We start from the raw sequence: 16,531 nt of genomic DNA on the forward strand, positions 1-16,531 counted from the left end.
GGCTTTCTCTAGTTGCGGCGAGCGGGGGCTACTATTCGTTGTGGTGCACGGGCTTCTCATTGCGGTGGCTTCTCTTGTTGCGGAGCACGGGCTCTAGGCGTGCAGGCTTCAGTTGTTGTGACACACAGGCTCAGCAGTTGTGGCTCGCGGGCTCTAGAGCGCAGGCTCAGTAGTTGCGGCACACGGGCTTAGTTGCTCCGCAGCTTGTGGGATCTTCCCGGACCAGGGCTCGAACCCGTGTCCCCTGCATTGGCAGGCAGATTCTTAACCACTGTGCCACCAGGGAAGCCCCTCAGTCCCCTTTTCTCCCCCAAAGCAGAAGATAAAACTCCCTTTTGAAAGATGCCTTCCTGGTACCAGGAGGAAAGGAACATTCTTATCACCAGAGACGGGGAGTGGAGGCCAAGAGAACTCTGTACAAACAGACCTTGTTAAAATAATTCTGATCTTCCTTTGCTCTCCCCATATATGTTAGTTACTTTTCCACAACTTTCTTTGTTCAACCTAGTATATAAACACTTAGGCCTGGCCTCTTCTTTGGGTCTTCATTTTCCCGTGAAGCCTCCCATGTACATGTAAAAATAAAATTTGTATGCTTTTCTCCTGTTAATTTGTTTTATGTCAGCTTAATTCTCTGGCCTAGCTGGAGATCACAAGAGAGTAGGGGGAAAGTTTTTGCTCCCCTTCAAGGCCAAGTGTAGACATTATACAATGGCTCAGATTCTTTTGAACTAGTTTTTCATTACAGCCTGCTGTTCCTCTAATCCATCTGGAATGAGTATTCTTAAGGTTGGAATTGGGGTAATCATAAAGCTCATTTTCTGTATGATTCCACTTACTTTCTGGTTTCTGGCTTTTTACTTGACTGCCTGCCTTGGGTAGACATTAAAGAGGAAGGCACTTAAGCAGGAAATGAGATAAAGACTTACAAATGGCACACCTCATGTGTGCATGAAATATGCACACATTTTCCCATATAGACGTATATTTTGATAATCAAAATTTCTATTAGTAAACCATGATGACCTGTTCAATATTTTTGTTATGCAGAAGTTTTTCCTCTTGAAAAATAACTTAATATTTGAATAAAAAGGAAAAATACATACCATCTACGTATTTTAAGCAAAAGACTTTATTTTGTGGGCAATTATTTTTAATAATATTAAAAATTTTCCAGAATACCAACACTTTCTTACTCTTTTTAATTCTCATTTAAAGGATCAGTTTATCCTGAAATATGTTACAGAGGAGAAATGGAAAGATTCTTTGAAAAAGTAAGTATTGCATATGTTACGTAAAACTCCTGCATATCTAGTTATCACTTGCTAGATGACTATTAAACTGAGTATGCAATCAGCTAAGCTAATAGGAAACACAGTTTGAAACTTTATTGATTTTCTACTGTATAGCACAGGGAACTCTACTCAATGCTCTGTGGTGACCTAACTGGGAAGGAAGTCTAAAAAGAGAGTGGATATATGTATATGTATAACTGATTCACTTTGCTGTACAGTAGAAACTAACTCAACATTGTAAAGCAACTATACTCCAACAAAAAATAAAGAAAAAAAAAGAAACTTTACTGATTTTGACTAAAAGCACAATTTGCCTTTACTATACTTACGTTGTTAAGAACTATATATAATAAGGCAAAAAAAAAATGCTTTAGATTATCTTTTAAAGTTGGAAATTGAGTTATAAAATTATAATACTTAATAAAAATAGAACACATAGAAACTTAGAGAAGAATTATACAGAATATGAACTAAGGTAAAAAAATATTAAATCAGTTTTGCCATAGTGACAAATAGAAATAGCAGTACAAGGCAAAACTGGTGTCACTGGCCAAATTGTATGCATCTTGAATTCATTTGTGGTGTGGAAGTTAATTCTGTTCTTCAAATATGTCTTTCTCTCTCTGTTTCTTTATTTCTCTTTCCCAACGCACACACACATGGACACACACACAAATACATACATTCAACTTCTTTGGTCCCAATCTACCAGAGAACATTATTTCTTGATTCAATTATCTTCAAAAAAATGTTTTTTGAATGCCCTGTATGTAGTAGCATAGCGCAGTAGTAGCTATGTAGTGGCAAGTAATACACTGGTCCTCTAGGTACTTACTGGTCCTCTAGGTACTTAGTGGAAGAAATAAATTATGCACACAAACAGTTATAGTAGAAAACAGAGTCAAACACCATAAATGAGACATCTGATGGTTCAAGAGATGTCATTTTGCTTGGGGACAAGTCATGGAAAAAGACAAGTCTTTTGGAAAAACCAATGTAATTTAGTGTAGGCTTTGCAGGTGGTGAGGCTTTTATAGAAATGATGGCAGAAAAGCTGAGGGGACTGATGGAAACCAGCAGCGTGAGCAATGACACAGAGAAGAGCCCAGTCTAGAGGGATTATGAGCAAGTCATTCTATTTAGCTGCAGTGTAAAAAGTGGCGAGTAGCTAGCAGGGCAGGGAGGGTGGAGAGAAGCTTGAGAAGGTAAGTAAAACCACCAGTAGGAAATTATCCTTTACTCAGAAGACAGTGAAGATTCTTAGGAGGTTCTGGAGAAGGAGCATGGCATGCTCAAGTAGCAGTTGAGAAAAAATTATTTTTAAATGAGACTGTAGGTTAGACTGTAGGTACAGAGATTGATTAGCAGGTATATGCACTGCCCAGAAAAACGAAGGAAGCAGTGGAAATGGACAAGAGGACACCAAGCCACAGATAGTTCAGAATCTTTAGGACCTGGTAATCAGAAGAACTTGGGAGCTAAAGGTGTTACTCTTGGTTACAGCCAGATAACAGAAGGTTAAATTGAATTAGCTTAGGCAAAAAGAGTTCACAAAATCCAAAGGGGGGCTGAAACCCAGCCCTGGGAAAAATTAGAGCCAACTAGAAGCAGGGACCCAAATGCCATCCTATCTCTCACCTACCATCCTTCCTGCAAGCTGATGTCAACCAACTTTCCCTCTTACAAAGGAGCTTTTTCCAAGCGGCAGACGTGGTCACTAATACCTCCTGACGTTTATATCTTTCAAGTTCTACCACTGAGAGGAAATTACAAACAGACATTGCTTTCTTCTCAAATCCAAACATCCCAGGAAATAACTGCTTTCCATGGTAATTTACATGTATTATCTCACTTGATACTCATAACAGTCCAATGAAGTAGGTACTTTATCATCAGAGAAACCCATGCCACCTATCTAGAGGATAGTAACCTAGTGATTAAAATCCCGCCATTTACTTCAGAGTCAAGCCGTCAACCACCGTGTACTGCTGCTCTCCACAGGCATACTGTGGATCCACCCTTTAGCCAATCATCTGAGGCCAGAGAAGGTTGAACCCCGTAAGACTGTGGCCATGTAGCTAGGATGGGACAGTTCTTGAAGAAGCAGGGCTGGCAGACAGAAAAGCCTCTAGAAAGCCACTGAGCAAAGACAAATCCAAAGTATCAAGCTAGGGTGCAGAAAGATAAGTCATCAGGAAGTAATCATTTGCAAGAGAACATAATGAGTTTGACTTTGACTAGTTGAGTTTGTGCTGGCTGCTCACGTAGGTAGATATAGCCACCAGGTAGGTGGGAATGAGATGGCTGTGTACCCAGATAGAGACTAATTTTATAAATCTAGGAGTCACGCTCTAAAGCAGGGGTAATTAAAGCAAAGGGAGTGGATGTTTGCTGATGGAAAAAGTATAGAGAGGGTTCTAAAAATGAAAGAGAGAGTAGGAGTTCTTGGTGGAGGAGCCGGGGAAGGAACTTGGGAAATACTTCTACGTTTGGAGAACAGAAAAAGGAAAAGTCAGTAATAATGGAAGCAGAGAAGAAGCCACCAGGAAAAGACGAAAAGGGTGAGAGGAGGGTCCAAAGACAAGAACACTGCAAGATGAAGTAATGACAGTATCATCTTAAGACAGAGAAGGAAGGCCCAGAACAATCTAATTAGACAACAGTCACTGGCATCCATTTGGCAGCAAAGCGTGGGAGGGAATATTTAAACTAGTCATGGTTTAAGGAGTGGAGAGGGACAGTGGGTCACAAAGTGGGTCGCAGGTGTGATGAGTCTTTGACGAGGTTCAGTGATGAAGGAAAGAAGAGAAGTCATATGGAAAACAGTGTTTTATGAAATGGGAGCCCCGAGTCTGCTGTAGGTCCAGGGGGCAGAGCCATTAGAAAAGGAGGACTCACACGTGGGCAGCCCTGAAGGAAGGAAGGCCTCGTAGCACCTCACCTACCTAGAACCTGGTGATCCAGCAACCTCTCCTATCCAGAATACAATCAAGAACCACGAGGCAAAAATGGTCTCAACAGCCTAAATCAATGTCATTATACTTTTTCAATCAAGTTCATGAGTTTCACCTAAAAGAAAACTCTGATTCTTCTGTAAAACTGAATCAGTCTTACTCTCCTCTAGGTCAGAGATGGAGAAATGTTTCTCCTGGACTCTAGTCTGACAGTAGAAAACCACACCCACATATACACATGATAAAAGGTTAAATCAAATTCCCATTTAATTAGCTAAGGATACAAAATCTCATAGGACATCAGGAAGCCACAGAGCAGGAACAGATGTAGCATATTTCAGCATGGCTTTCCTTGACCCAGGGTCCCTGGGAGCAGAGGTGGGATAGGGACAAGAAAATAAAACTGACACTGTCCATACGGGGCGGGGTTTTCTACCTGGAAACATAATTCTGGCTAAAATCCTGTCCTTTTATATTAAGTGTTTAATCACCATTCTAGAACTCACACTAACACCATAGGTCATTCCGTTTAATGGAAGGCTTACAGATACCAGGTTTCCTGGTCCTTGAACCAATCTCAGCATCAGCAGGACACATCAGTGTATAGTCAGTGCCAGGTATCCCCAAATAATAGCTCTGCCTCTTGTTCTCCAGTACCCTAGAAAGATCATTTCCCCTCTGAGTCAGAGATTTTCTGGTGCCTCCTATGTCCCTTCTCCAGCCATCTCCATCCTGCTCTGTGCCCTGGGAGGGGGATCTGTATGGACTGCACCAAAGAGATCTCTCTTCCCTTCTGTATTCCAGTTGGGGTTGGCCAATAGGGAACACTGGAAGGACACTGAACTAGAGGGAAATGAGGTCAGAGATTTGTTCTCATAAACTCTTCAAATCACCAAGTTTGAGGTGCCATTTATTTTTTGCAGGACCTGACTGCTACCACCATCCCATGACAGATAGGTTTCAGCTCCCATGCCAATTCTATCAATTGGTAGGCACTTCTGGAAGCATCTCTTGTGCAGGATTCTAAGACCACATCCAGGGTTTTAGTGATTGGTGGGTCATGATTGGTTGGGTGCAGGATGGGGAAGAGTGGCTCTCATGCCAAGTGTTGCCAGTCCTTGTTTTGGATTTTAACAATCATCTGGTGTCCAGATTCTCAGAAGATTTAAAACCAGAGAGACAGAGATTTGTTACAAGTGGGCAATCTGGGAAAAATACAAAGTGGCGGCTGACAGAGTAGCAGAAGAGGAGCCTGAAAGGAAAGCTTAAAAAATAAACAAACATACAAGCAAACAAAAAAGCTAAACACAATGAGATTTCTGCTGAAATCTAGGCTCAGCTTGCTGGGGAGCCCTGGGGTGTGAGTGGCACCACAAAGCTGATGCTCCTTATAACTGTTGAACCAGCCCAAACTAGCCCTATCCTGTTTCTAAAAAGGTACTGAGTTGTTTTTCAGAGACAGCAAAACAAAACCCACAAGTCATGTGGCCAAAGCATGACCAGAGGAGAAAATTTTGACCTAAAATAACACCTGGAACCAAAGTTCCTCCCCACAGAACCAAAGGACTGAGACATGACTGGATCCTGAACGCCGGAACCCTTTCAGAAGCGAAGGGTGCTGAGACGAGGGGGACAGGTTTTTGTATCCCGTGTCAGTCAGTCATTGGTTCCCTGGTTGGGTGGGTGGAGGCAGGGAGGTGTGCAGTAAACCTCCCAGGTAGTTTTGGGCAGTTCCCTGGTGAGGGCAATTCTCTGAAGAAGGGTAGATCCACAAGCTACTATCAGCCAACACTCACAACAGCTGAGGGTGGTGTACTGGTCAAATAAAGGGGGTGGGGTGGGACCAACAGTGTCTAGTAGAGGGGGCTTCCAAGGTGTCTAGGCATTGGCCAGTGTCCTGGATACTTGTTCTCCTACCACTATGTCATCCAGAGGTCTCCATTTATCAGCACTTACTGACACTGGTGGCACACAGATATGCCATCCCATGTGGTCTTCAGGTGGCCGTCATCAACTGAGGTCTGATAACTCATCTGATCCCCAGGTGTAGTCAATGCTGTAGTAGCCCCTCTGAGTCCCAGCCCTGAGAGCCCTGCAGTCTCTCTCCTCCCTCTCCCTCTCCCCCCCCCCCCCCCACACCCACACACCCCTCTCATCCCTCCCAGGGCCTGGAAGCACTGACTGCACGCTGCGCCTTCCCGGATGAACGAGGTGAGTAAGTCTGCACCAGGCTCTGCGTGGGTCTTATGAGGCTTCCGGCCATCCCAGAGCTCCATCTTAGGACAGGAGGCTCCCCATCTTGGCATTTTGAAAACTTGTCAGTAGAGTCTCTTCAGCTCCCCTCCAAGGTTTCAACCACTAAGGAAGTGGGACATACGCCTTCTCTGACCCACATGCCAGCCGTGTGCTCTGAGCCACTTTCCACCCCCCTTCTGGGGCAACACTTTTCTACTCTCTGGTTTGGTAGGTTCTTCAACTACTTTCTTTACAAGGTAATTTTTCTGTTAAACTTCATTAGGGGATTTTTTTATTGATACTGAAAACTAACCTTTTGGAACTGAAAAAACCTTTTCTCCCTCAAAAAGCCCTGATATATATTTTTTTTTCTTTCACAGCTATTGTCTCAGCTCTGGGTTTCAAAAGTCTATTGAAACACAAAAGCTGAACAATAATTTTTTCTTTGTTTTTGCATTCCTGCCTTAATAATGCTGATCCTCCCTGAGGCAACGATGCCTCCGACTAAATAATAGAGCCTTTGAAACAAGGAGGGCTTCAGAAGAGAGGGCACAACCTCGCCACAGCCGAGAAGGGACCGCAAGACCAGAGGCACGGAAACGTGCAGCCGGCTTAGAGGCTCTGGAGGGATAAGAAGTTTGCTCAAGAGGAGGATGTGTGCCAGAAAGGCAAATGAAAAGTAATGTGGAAAGAAATCAAGATGAGTTTTTAGAGGTTTCAGTTTCAGGCTTGGTAGGAGAATCCCTAGATCACTTCACCTCGCCTGGGGCTGCCCCTCGAAGGGCATGTCCAGACTTGCAGGATCTGGACCCTGGAGGAGAGAATAAGATGGAAAAGAATAGGAAGAGAAACCACTTTAAATTTGTTCAAGATACTTAAAATAGGCAGTGATGAATATTTGGCCTCTGTGCAGACACACGAACAAACATCCCAAATGTCTACTACTAGAGAAGAATTTAAAAGACGTAAGAATTTAGTCCAAAATATGTCTGAGAGCTAGATAAAAAGAGTCATATGGAACCAGTAAAAGGAAAATGTTAGTTTTCTTCACTGTAGGAAACACAGATGAAGAGGGAATATTGTTCTGGTTTTAAAACTGGAATTAATGGTGTTAGGGCAGACTGCCCCCAAATGTGCCAAAGTGGCATATTGATTATTTTGAATTACTTAAGAAACAGCCAATACAAGATGGACACTCTGACCCTCCTCTGTCTCCCCGAAAGCAGGAAATAAATCCCCCGTGTGAAAGGTACCCTCCCTGCACCAGAAGGTAGGGAGACATTCTTATCACCAGAGAGGGAGAAGTCAGTGCTCAGAAGGCTGTATAAACAACACCTGTTACTTTACTACCCCAAGCCCAAAGTTCTGTGTCTTGTCAGTTCTTCACAAATGTATAGTTTCTTTGCCTAAAAAGTATAAAAGCTGCCTGCTCTGGTCATTTCTTTAGGTTCCATATCTATGAGACCTCTGTACACACAAAATTTAATTAGATTTTCTCCTATTAGTCTGTCTTGTGTCAATCTAATTATTATACCAGCCAAAAGAACCCAGAGGGTAGGGGAAAATTTTCCCTCTTCAACAATGGCATGATTGAAAATGGGCCTAGTAATCTAAATAAAACGTACAACTATCCATTGTGTTCCAGAAACTTACCAGAGTAAACTAAGGTTTGGCCACGTAATTCCTCTTGGTTTCAGATATTTGGGTCAAAGAAGCATTTGTAAACTGTTTTTTAAAGTATTTTTGTCTGTTTATAAATAAATGACAGAGTTTGTTTTTCACTTTTTGGTCTTTTAATTGATAATTTATTATCAACCATCTCTGAATTGGTTTATAGTTGATAATCAGATTAACATTTACTGAGAGCTTATTATATGCACTTTACATATAATAACTCATTTAATCATCACCAAAATCCTGTGAGATGGATTCCTATTTTATTTTATTTTTTATAAATTTATTTATTTATTTGTTTGTTTTTATTTTTGGCTGCGTTGGGTCTTCCCTGCTGTGCACGGGCTTTCTCTAGTTGTCAGCGGGGGCCACTCTTCGTTGCAGTACGTGGGCTCCTCATTGTTGTGGCTTCTCTTGTTGCGGAGCACAGGCTCCAGGCACGCAGGCTTCAGCAGTTGTGGTGCATGGGTTCAGTAGTTGTGGCTTGCGGGCTCTAGAGCGCAGGCTCAGTAGTTGTGGCACACGGGCTTAGTTGCTCCGCTGCATGCGGGATCTTCCTGGACCAGGGCTTGAACCCATGTCCCTTGCATTGGCAGGCAGATTCTTAACCACTGTGCCACCAGGGAAGCCCGGATTCCCATTTTATAACTGAGGAAAAATTAATTAAGCAAATACTATGTACCAGGCACAAAGTGCTTTGTATATAGTATCTCATTTAACCCGTAAATAAAAAATAACTATTGTTACCAAACCAAACTTGGGTCCACTTGCCTGCCACGCAGCAAAACCAATCTAATGATACCAGGTTGTGATGAAGGAAAGTACAGCATTTATTTGCAGGGCACCAAACAAGGGAAATGGGCAGCTCACACTCAAAAGACCCGAACTCCCTGTTGGCTTTCAGGCAAGGGTTTTTAAAGGCAACATGTGGATGAGATTTACAGCTCCTGGGCTTTCTTCTGATTGGTTGGTGGTGAGGTGACAAGGTGATGTTTCAGGAATCTTAATCATCAACCTTCTGGCTCCAACCGGTCTGGGGTCTAGTGCTTGTGCTCAGAATGTAGTCACCATCCTTCACCTGGACAGAGGTCTTTGTTTCTACAGAACAACTCAAAGATATGCATCAGATTGTTATGTATATCTCTTGAGAAACTAGGACTCTGTTTCATTGCTGAACTATTGTTTCTTGACTGCTTTTCCTTTGTTTCTGAATTCCCTCACTTTCCTAATTAGTAACTACTTGAGTCTGCTCTTTGAACTGAGGGAAGGTCTAGAAGACTAAAGCCTTTTTTTTTACAAACAAGAAAACATGGAGCACAGGGGTTTTTGTACCCGGGAGGGCCCCGCAGGGTCCTGCTTGGTTTCAATCCCCTCTTTTCTTTGATACCCCTCAATCCTGAGGGGAACAGGGATGGGACAAAAAAGGGAATAAAGTTTTAGATAGAGAGGTTTGTCATAAACTCAGCAGGGGAACTCGATTTTAGGGGGACTCAGTTTCACTATGAGGGTCTATTATTTTTCCCATTTTATAGATGAGGAAATTGAAACTCAGACAGATGAATTTGTTTTAAGGTGATATAACTAGTAAGTGATGCAGGAAGGATTTTAACCTAAGCCTACCTATTAACCCAAATGTAATGTTAAAAAGCTAGAAATAATCTATGTTTAATAGGTAGAAATAATCTATGTGTGCAGTAATAAGTAATTAGTTAAATAAGTTAATAGTACATCCATATAATTAAATATTATGCAGGCATTAAAAACAATGCTGAACATATACCATATTGACATATCAAACAAACTTTTCAGCTGAAAAAAGTAGATAACGTAAAATGCACCTGTGATTTCATTTTAAAATATATAAAAATAAAAACATGCATACTTTCTTAGAAAGGAATGATGGAAGTTAAATGAAAATGCAGGGACCCTTGTGAAGGGTAGCAAATATACCACCCCAAAATATACCTCTTTGGCATAGGGATTATTACCTTAAACTGATTATTTTTGAGAGCCTGCAGACAGGGCAAAAGCTCTAAAACAGAGAAGTTACCCTTTTGTAAGGGACATTTACATTTATAAAGGTAATCTCTGTGCCTCTCAGTACCAGGAATCTCAGGTTGACTAAATCACAAGAGAATCTTACTAATAATAGAGAAGGCACAGACTTCAATCTGCATAACAAATTTTACCCTTGTTTACCTTGCTTTTCCTGGTAACTTCCCATAACTGGTCTCTCCCTGTCTTTAGCAGAAGATGGTATTTAAGGTAGTGGCTTGGGCCATCTGGAGAGTTACTCATTTTCCCTGGGTATCTTCCACATATACATGAAGTATACATGTTAATAAATTTCTGGGGTTTTTTTTCTCTTGTTAATCTGTTTTTTATTAACAAGGGGGCCTCAACCAAGAACTCAAAAGGATAGAGGGAACGTTTTTTTCCCTCCCCTACACTTGTTCAACAATTACCAAGAATTTCAGGATGGTGACAGCAGAGCATTGAACCAAGTACAGGAGCCTTCTGAGTGCAGGGCTCTGCGTGACTGCACAGGTCACATGCCCATGCAGCTGGCCCAGTTAGAAGTACTCTTTACTTTCTTCTTTTTGCTTGTGAAAGGAATCAGAACATACCACCCCAAAATATGCTACTTTGGCATAAGGATTATTTTGAGCTGAAGGCAATTGAGAAGAGGTGACACAGGAAGAACTCTTTGCCTCCCCCTTTCTGCCTAAAACCAGGGCATAAATTTCCCTTCATAAAGGTGATATAAATTTCCATTTGTAAATGTGCTTTCCTCTCCAGGAAGAGGAGAAATATAGCTCTTATCTGCCTAACTAAACAAGCTTTGTCTCCCATATATTTCCTAGTCATCTTTCCACAGTTTACTACCCACAGAGGCCCCAAACCACTTTTCCTTTGCTCACTTCTCCACAATTTATTACCCTTTGTTAAAAACGATACAGACATAAGTCCACTGGTTTAACTGATTCTTTGGGTTTTCACTTTTTTGTTGAAGCCCCTGTGCATGTGAAAATATTAACATCTATAAAGAAACACACAGTTTTCCTCCTATTAATCTGTCTTTTCTCAGTTTAATTGTAGGCTCCCAGATACAAAACCTGAGAGGGTAGAAGAAAAAGTTTTTCCTTTCCTACACTTATCAGTATTACATTGCTTATATGACTTGCTTTGGTAATAAGAAAAAGAAAATAAAGTAATAAAGGGCATCAAATATGTTGATGGGAGTTTTAGAATATATACATATAAATATAGGTATACATATACATACACATATATGTATAGATAGATAATTTTTTTTTTCTAAATGCCTGCCTTCATTCCTTCCTTCTTTCCTTCCTTCTTTCTTGCTTAAATAATTTTGTCCTAAAGCCAGTAGGTGAAATTGAGCAAAAGTAAGCATCCACATTGGAGAGTGGGTGCTAGTGGCCCAGCACAAGGAGGTGGTACCCAAAAGGGATGAGAGAGGCCTTTGCATGGAGTGGGGTTGTAGCAATGGTGTGGCATGTGCGCCCACACAAGATAAGGACAGCATCTGTACATGTGGGCGATTGCAGAACGAGGTGAGGAGGATGCCCACTCAGGGGGCAGTGGGGATGAGAAGAGACTGATGACCTTGGGGGTTGATCCAACAAACAAATATATTGGGGTTATGGGGGCCAGGCTTCTCCCTCTTAGAAAAAGGATTTACAAATATGGAAAGGGAGAAAACTGGAATAAACCCTGCGGTATGTAAAATTAGAATTGGATATATCAGTCATTTTGTGTTTTCGATAGTATATGTGTATAGGGGTGTGTGTGTGTGTGTGTGTGTGTGTGTGTGTGTGTGTGTGTAGATATACATGCCCTAGCTCTTTCCATTGAGAGAGCCTAAGGGCAATGCCATTGCAAAAACATTGAGTGTACCTACTGTTCAGATCTGTTACTAAATACCATTCTCTGCAAAAAAATAACAAAAGAAAAACAGACAAAACAAAAAAAAGCCCAGAGCTCTTTGAAGATATACTTGATTCCAGGGCTGGGGTTGGAAAAGTATAAGATAAGCCTGGAAAATTTTTGTGTGTGTGCCAGAAAGTACAGAAGTGTTCAAAGAATGATGAGAATATGTCAAAAGAACTGAAAGCCAGCCTAAAGGGGCTAGGCAAATCCAGGACAATTTGAGGGTCAGTAAACAACGATAGAAACAGATATTGCCTACTGAATAAATTAAGCATCCGTGAGTTCATACTAATATACAAAAATGAATGAATGAATGAGAAGAAAAAGCTTTTCCTTACAGTATACAACACTGTATATATAATGCTCACTAATGAATGTGGAAGGAATGATGGATTTAGGAAATCACCATTTGGCATCATAGTTGAAAATCTTACAAGGCTTCTAGACAAAGAACAAAACTTTCAAAGGCAATTGATAATGGAAAGATAACTAGACTAATAATAGACTTCTTATCTGTAACCTTGGTTGAATCAGACAATTTGCATTTATATTTACAGACCACTGGCAATATCCCTCTATCAAGGGAAGTTCTCATCCCCACGTGAGAGCAAAGTAAAGAAGTTTTGGCGTGTTGCAAAGGCTCCGAAAATATCCTACCTGTGTACCTTTCTGAGAAAATTTTCTAACCAAATGAAAATCAAATCTCATGATAGGGAAGATGAAAAGTTCAGGAAATATTGATGAACAATGAATTTCATAATATTTACAATTATATCGAAATGGAATATGACAGTTAACTGGAGATTATACTCTGGTAAGAATTTTGAAACAGGAGAGAGATTCTGTGAGGAAAAACTTGATGACTGTCTGGGATTGAAATCCTATAATTATCTCATACAAACTCAAGATTTGGGCAATAGGGAGGGTATGGGCAGTTAAATGTTCTAAAGGTTTCATTTCAGTGGAAGAAGTGGAGAAGCATTAAGCTAGTAATAGAGTGTGGTAGGAAGGCAAAGTTGTTACTTAGTTTTTGATCCATCAATAGAAAGATATAATTATTACAGTTGGGAAGACAACTATTAGTAAAATTGAAAAAATATATGTCTGGTAGGGAATGAGCAAATTGGAGGACATTATTTAATTTTCACATATCCATAGAAATACAAAAATAACTGCTATAGCCAGGAAAGTTATGGGTAGCAGAATGGAGATCCAATTTATGAGTGGAGGAGAAAAAGATAAAAAGAAACCTTATCAATCTAATAAGAGTGAGGAAAAGAGAGAAAAGAAAGTATACAAATGTACAATAAAGTGGAAGAAATAAAATTAAGTATATAAATTTTCACTACAATTGTGAAATTCTCCTATCAAAAGGCAAAAACTCTCAGATTGAGTTTGAAAATCAAATTCAATTATATTCTGTATCAGGCAGGGCCTCAGTAAGATGACACATTGGAAACAGGATAATTTGAGAAAGGCCTACTCTGGAAGGTGTGCCTGGGGAGTGAAAGAACTACAAGGCATACTGTTATACTGGGTGAATACCAGCAGAGCTGCTCCCACGCCTCGGCCCAAAAGGACAAAGGGAGGGTGGAATTCCCAGAACCTGGAAAGAATCATGTAGAGTAGGACACCCAGAGAGGAGCAGTGACTCTTAGTTGAAGGTCATAGGGGTGACATCACAGGAAGGAGCCAAGAATTAACTTCAGTCTCCCTCCCTTGATTTAGCCAGAGAGCAAGGGAAGAAGTTGGTGTGGTCCCTACAAGTCAGCCCTTTTGCAGGGACCAGAAGGGTGAATGGTTGGTCCAGAGTAGCAAGCAGACAAGATACTTGCCACACATACTGTTTACAAGAACTGCACCAAAATTAAAGCAACAGGAAAACTTCGAAGAAAGGAAAGGTACGTAATAGTAATAGGATATTAATAGGATTTTCCCATTATCCAGAAGTTGTGAGATTTATGCTAGACCCAACGCTGGGGAGCAGATGGAGACAAATGTTCTCCCATAAGAGAACTATCTGGAGGTCAAGCTGCCAGAATATCCCTGCAGGGCTTACTAATGGGCACGCCAGCCAGTACCCTCCTCTCCCTAGTCTATGTAAAGAAAGATTTGGGGATGGGGAAAAGTGATTTTTAGGCCTTAAGGAAAATAATATTCCTGGAGAGAAGCACTTGAGGAGATGCACAGAGATTGTAAATGAGGTGACTTGTGTCCAGTTCCTTGGCTGGATGCTTGCTGAGTTGCAGAACACACAGGTCTAATCAGGTGATGCCACCAAAGTAATGCATACAGAGAGTTCTTGGGAGAGTAATGTGATCTCCTGAAATATGGGGCATGCCAGAACATGGACACTGTGTCTACTTCTGGCCTGGAGAATCTTGAAGATGGCCACTGAATGACCCATGCCATCAGGGCTTGAAAGAACAGTGGTGAAGTGTAACCAGGAAGAAGATGAGGCAACCACCCTCCCATCCCAGGTCCAACTTGATGTGACATGATATTATGGAGGATCTTATACTTCTTCCATAGTAGATAGAATACCCGCCACTATATCATAGGATAGCTATACCACATTTTAAATGACTTCTCTACAATATACATGGATGAACAATTCATACAAAGGCTACTGGTAAATTAGGTACATGAAGTGCTTAACCACAGCAGTATTTGTAACAATGGTAAAATACCATCTAAATGGCCGAAAATAGTGGATGGTGAAATGAATTATACACATATCAACTAGATGAAATTTAATTCTTAAAATACGAATTCTTTAAATTGTGTAGCAAGATAGGAAATTATACCGTTAAGCAAGGAGAGTAGCATAAAAAAATATTCCTAGTCTATGATTGGAACAGGGTAAAAAAGGGCATACACCAATGTACAAAAAGCGAGCACAAATAAAACAAGAACTGATGTCTTAGGCTAGTGGAATGTGGATGAAGTCTTTTTTGCAGTCATCACTTTTGTTGTCATACAGTTGCTTAAGCAATAAATGAAATCAAAGGCTCAAAACAGAGAAACAAATGGGTGGAAGCAGAAGAAGCAACAATTAGACAACGCTTGAGGAATTTTGCTTTAGAGGGAAGCAGAAAATGGGGTGGTATCTGGAAAGGTCTGGGCCAAGGGAAGGGAGGGGCTTTTATGAAGTTAGGGAAAGAGCTACATATTTTTATGCTGATCATATTTTTATGATCTACTGGGAAGGAGCAAAACTGATGCTGGAGAAAAGCCCTTCAGCAAGGGAGAGGAAATGTGAGCCCACACTCAGGTAGAGGTGGGCAAGGGGCAGGTCAAGGGCCACATAGAGTACATGGGAGCAGATACAAGTAGGTTGGCTGTTTGATGGTGGGAAGTTGAGGGAATTCTATTCTGATTGATTCCATTACCTTCAGTGAAATAAGAAACAAAACGAGGAGTCAACTAAGAATAGGGTTTGTTGGAAGTTTAAGATAAAAGGAGAAGTGTGAAATGGTCTCAGAGATTGAAAGAGTTAAGCGACCAAGGCAATATGGTAGAATTCCCTGAGAAAACTGACGGTCTACTTGAGGTTTGGGCAGTAACAGGTCTTATTGACATATCCTGTGCAAGACAACCTATCTCAACTATATGATATCAACGCCTTGAACACATGGTCTTTCTTTTTGCTGTGTCTCTTAAAGAGTTCAGTTTCGTTGCTGTAAATTGCTAGTATCCTCCCTTTTCATTTTATGTGTGAACAATGATGTTGAAAGTACACTTGCAAGCAGCTGTCTTGAAGTATCAACTTCCGTTTACTCTTTGAATGTTTCATCATTATACCAGAACATCTTCTGGAAATATCAGAATGAGCTGGCCCTAGGCACTGATGCCATCACCCATCAGAAGCCATGACCCGTGATTTATGGGTGTGAATTAGATCGTAGACTCTCAAGAGAATTGACACCCTCAGCAACTGCAAAATGAAGAAATCTGTGTCATTTTGCTCAGGATGAGTGATGTAGTTTTTTTGTTTTTTTTTAAATTTTGGTTTGGTTTTTGTTTTTAATGTGATGGCTTTAAGTGATGACAGGGCCACACAAATTGCATGACTAACTCCTCTCAAAAGTTAGGTATTTTTTGCAGCCTACACACTGATGTCACTAACAGTACTTAATACATGTGAGGTGGATATGACTGCACAGTGGGATTTATTCAAAGTGTATCAGGAAATGGGGGAGAGAAGTGAACACATTAAGAGGAAAAATAAATTTAAATTAAGCGCTTATAATAATTGACCAAGAAAAACGGTCAATGAATATTTTGTCTTTTGTTCCTTTAAAAATGCATGTCGTATGGAAATGTGATGAGCAGAAAAGAACAATTAAAAGGCACAGTTACCTGACTGGCTTTTCCTGTCTCTTTCCCCAAATGTCAGGCTCATAGGAACCCCTATAG

This window comes from Balaenoptera musculus, chromosome 5, assembly GCF_009873245.2.
Source record: "Balaenoptera musculus isolate JJ_BM4_2016_0621 chromosome 5, mBalMus1.pri.v3, whole genome shotgun sequence".
Lineage (NCBI taxonomy): Eukaryota > Metazoa > Chordata > Mammalia > Artiodactyla > Balaenopteridae > Balaenoptera > Balaenoptera musculus.